This window comes from Corvus brachyrhynchos, unplaced genomic scaffold (genome assembly GCF_000691975.1).
Source record: "Corvus brachyrhynchos isolate BGI_N302 unplaced genomic scaffold, ASM69197v1 scaffold223, whole genome shotgun sequence".
NCBI lineage: Eukaryota > Metazoa > Chordata > Aves > Passeriformes > Corvidae > Corvus > Corvus brachyrhynchos.
The window spans coordinates 5,970,022-5,975,013 of record NW_008237174.1 but is presented as its reverse complement, the minus strand read 5'-3'; positions in this window follow the sequence as shown (position 1 = coordinate 5,975,013).

Here is a 4,992-nt window from a genome sequence, read left to right as displayed (position 1 = left end):
GTGCTTCTCCTGCAAATGCAGTGTGTGTATCTGCATTTCTTTTCAACCAGGTAAGCTCCAGTACGCTGCAGTTCAGGTGAGCCCAGCCAGCGGTTGCTGCTCCAGCTCCGTCTTGTAGACATCCAGAGGTAGCTCTGAGTGCTCTTGGAGCTCAACTGGAGCTCCCTGCATATTTATTTTCTTTACTTTGCCTTAGTCCTGCAGGCTTTGGCTGCAGGGAGCTGCTCAGGTGTGCTGGGGTGCTGCCAGCACTCTGGGCACATCAGTGAGCTCCCTCCCGTGTGGGACTGTGTGCAGGAGCTGCTGTCCCACAGAATCTGTTATGGAGCTGTGCCCTGAATTACTGATTACAGTAAGAAATGTATAGTCCATCCTTTTCTTTACTTTCCACATCATAGTTTTAGTCTTGCCTTTTCTCTGTAAACAGTATTTGCCATTTTGACTAAACCAATGGTTTCAGCTGGGATCCATGGACTACTAAAAGAGCTGCGAAAGGTAAGTAAGAAAAGCAAATCGATCATCAGAAGCTTAAATCTGTTGCATGAGGGTCAGCTTTAAAGCATTTAGTGGTTGGCACAATACAAAAAGTTGAAGATCACAGGCCTAAACAGGATTTTCAGGCTTATTCACATTAAATGATATTACATATCAGGTTCCTACCCATATATTTGAAAATATATCAGAGCCAAATTAAAATGGACAGTCTGATCTTATGCCAAATTCTTTTCTCTGCTTGCACAAATTTTGGGAAACTCCACTGGTTTCAGGAGCGTTAGTCTGGATCCACATCACAGTACCAGTCAGAAAAAATCATGCATTGTATACATCTCTGGCTTCTGTAGAATCCCAGTATTATATTTGTATTTTGGGTTCCTTTGAGTGTACAGATTGCTGTCTAAAGCCAAACTTTGCTCAAGTTTCAGTAAAAAAAAGTTAAGTAAAAATACAAAAAGATAAAATCTGTGTGGCTGGTGGTGTTTTATCATTATAGCTATTTCAGTCACAACACTTGTGTGTTCTGGTTGTTTATAACACACAGAGATATGCAGCAGAAGGGGTGTGCATCACAATCCAGACATCTTGCAGAAGAAGTGTCTCTTTGGGGCACTCTGTGGGAAAGCAGGGAAGACAGAGTAATCCACAACACTGTGGGGGAAATAATAGGAAATACAAGCTGCTGGCTGGGTTTTTTTCCCCTTGTGCTCAGTTTTTTGCTATTTGTTTTTTCTACTGTGCAATATTTTCCTGTGTTACCCAGTCTGGGGCACAAGGAATGGAAACACCAAGAAAATAAACAAAGGCCTGCAGTTTTCTCAGAAATTTTTTGACCTCTCCATGATCACAGTCTGTGTAAACTCTGAAAGATCCGTAGTTTCCTGTTGTGCCTAAAGATCTCAACATTTTTGTAGCAATAATCCCCAGTTCTTCTGCCTAACTGGAGCATACTGGACTCCAAATGGGAAGATCAAATGTGAAGTTCAAGATTTGGAATAGGCTGCCAGATATCAGTCATGTTAGACTAAGAGAAGGAAAGAAAAACAGATCGGAGGGCAGAACCCAGATAATCAACGCACAACCTGAGTGAGTGGTCATGTACTGCAAATTGGGCTTTTCCATCTCACCTGGGACCTGCTGCTGGAGGACAGTTTTTACTGGACCCAACAGCAGCTGCAGGAGAAAGATCAATATGTGCTATTTGTGGGCAGCTTCTGCCATTGACACTGTGTGGGGATGCATTAGGGTGATCACTGCCACAACTTCTTTCATGTTGCCCATCTGTATAACTTGTGCTCAAGAACTATTTTTTTTTTTAAATTATGTTTTTACTGTTTATCATGTACCTTCAGTGACACAGTTATTTCTGCTCTCTCCTTTGAAGTATCTCTAATAAATCCTGTGGTTGCAGAGAAGAAATAATATTCCTTTTTTTACCACTAGCCCACAAGTAGTAAAGACTCACACAATGTTCATTTATGTAATGGTGGGTATTCATCTTTGGAAAGGCAGGTTTGACAGAAAAACACTTAATTGTTTCATAAATGAATGGAAGGAATATTATCTAGTTGGTTAAAAAGCCTGCATATGGATAGACTTTTCTATTTTATCATGCAAAAAGCAACACAGCAGTTACTCATGTGTTTATGATAATTTGAAATTTAGCACAAAGCCAAATAATAAACAGGTAGCTAACAGCAGTGGGTACTGGGTTGTACATCCCTCCAGTTAGAGCAACAATCTGTATTTCCTGAAGTGACTGGTAGTTTGCCTCCCATCTAGTTTTGTCTGTTTTGTCTCTAGTTTTGAGACAGCGTTTTGGAAGTACATTTTGAAAATCAGGCTTAATCGTAGTGCTGTGGGCTGAGAACCTCACAAAACTATCTTACTCTGAAAAGTGAGTTTCTGTCTGCATTTATACTTCTAAGAATAGAGAAGAATAAATTTCTGTTATTTTTTCCTTGCACTGTAAAAATATATTTTTAAAATATGGTGAATGACAAGTGCAATAGAAATATTGTTGCTTCTTACCTTAATGCTCTTTGTAGCTCAGATCGTTGTTCACAGGGAATCGGGTTTGTTTTCAAGGCTTATATCCCAAGGTGGCTCATTGTGTGTAACGCTTCATATAAAATACCTTTTATGTATGATAGGAGAGTGAGTTTCTGCACACTCACCACAGGCTGAGAGGTACAGGTGTAGTTACAGGGTTAATGTGGATTCCCTGTTTAGATCTTACTTTGCTGAACAATTTCACTGGAGTGGGAGAATTCTTCCAGCTGGCTGTCCTGGTTGTGCAAACAGACAAAACCCCACTGAGTGGGAATTTGAAGTGTGTGTGGAGTGCAGTTTCTCTGTAGGTGTGCTATGTGTATTCAGATCTGGGGCTGAACAGCTTTGCTTAGGGCAGTGGCCTTTGTGAATCCCTCGGGAAGGTGCTGCAAGCACCCTTGCTTTCACGGCTGCTACAGTTCCATCTCTTTCCCGTAACAGGTTTTTGGTTCTCTGCATCACCAAAAATTTTAACAACAGCTGGAGAAGCCAATATTTAAACATGAATGTGTCCAGAGGAATGGTTTTTAACCATCTCTGACCTGCTGGCTCAAGCATAAACAGTGCAATTGTTATTAATATGGTGCAAGAGATGTTTATGGACACAAAATATAGAGTCTAAAATTCATTAAAATTAAGTGTCTGACTTTGTCAGAGCTCCTTGTGTACACTTAAATCCTCCTGAGCTCAATGGCCCTTTCCCCTATGTTATTGATGTTTTGTAGCTATTGATATTTTGTAGCTGTCCTTGTCTGTTCTACTAGTCTAGAGAAGAAGCTTTTCTGACTGGAGGTTAGTTGATTTTTTTATCATGTTATATTGCCAAGGAATCTAAAAGAGAAAAGATAAAGAAAAAAGATTAGAAAAAGATAAAAAGATAAATATTTATATTTGCTTGTAATCATCTTTTCTCATTTAAACCACATCAGAGGCAGCTCCCTGTCAGTTGTCCATCGGTGCAAGATCTTCACAGAAGCAGCACAAATGTTCCCTTCATGTTACAAGCGGGTCAAGGAAGCAATGTGTTTTTCATGGCAATGATTCCTAATGTTTATGAAGGGTATTTGAATTTGGTGGCTCACTTTTATTAAAGATAGAAAATCCTGCAACTTACCCTGCTTTCACATTTTATCCAGGTGCATGTAGAAATGGAAATAGCTGGAAGAAATCCCACAACTGCATTACCAAAATATGGTTTGTGTCATGGGGGAGGCATACGTTCATACTAGACACATTCAACTACGCCGATCTTTGATCAATGCAGCATAAAATACTCTTGCTTGTGTTTAGGGAAGGAGCAGTGTTGGCCTTCTGCCTGTATCTGCTCTTACTGAAAACACCTGGGTCTGAAACCGGCTTCACAGTTCAGTATCTGAGCTGTCTCAGGCGTGCTGTTCACATGTCATGCAGATTGAGAGATTTGGCATCAAGGTGATTGTAATCTCTTAGAAATAGCTTCAGCTGAGAAATATTTCAGCTGCTTTGAGAAGATTTTTACAATACTCAAATACCATGAGGTTGATTGGTCTCATTGGATTATGAAATTTGAGGGGAATAGCTTGAATTGTTATTATTTTTATTTTTATTTCTCCCCCAAACCTACTCCTGATTCATCAGGAAAACTAAATTTTAAACTTCAGCTCATTACAAGTCTAGATGTAAGCTACGTTTCCCCATCCTACCTCTAAGTTGTTTAATCGTTTAGCAAAATCTAACAAATCCATTTTAGTTATTATTTTGTGATATTTTTATTAGTAGTAAATAGCAACAACAACATTTCGGTTTTGGTTGAGGTTTTGTTTGTTTGTTTAGATGGGTGTTTTTGTGAGTGAAATTTGAGGAATATGCTTGAGATAAAGATCGAAATTTGCTTTCCTTTAAAATGGGAAGAATGAAACTTTTTATGACTTAGAAAAAGTGATAATGAACAACAATGCCAGCTTGGTTTCCATGTGGAAAATCAGGACTTGTTTGTTGGACAGTTAATATTAGGAGAAAGAAAGTATTCCTCTGTGAAAAAAAAAAAAAATCTGAAACTACTGAAAACTCCAAAGTAAATTAAATGAAACCATAAAACAGAAAATACACTTTCTTCTAGTCTGGTGGCAAACCTTTCTATGTGAGAATAAACTTAGATCTCCCTGCCTTATATAAGTGTCAACACTGGCTGGAAAATAGGTGACATTCTAGTTGTCTGGAAGTTCCTTCTGTTTCCTTTCTGAAGGGGAGGGGAGACTTTGGTAATGATCACTAATACTATTAGCCCAGATATTAATTGGATCTGTTGCTCCTGAAAAAAAAACCCAAACAAACACCCTAATTTCTTTATTTTCTGTGAGCAGTTGTTTAGTTTCGGCCCGAGGCCGCGCACTAGCTCTCCCCTCTTTCCGGGAGCTGGGGGGAACAGCGGAGGGGGCCGGACCGCGGAGGCGCCCCCCCCGCGCA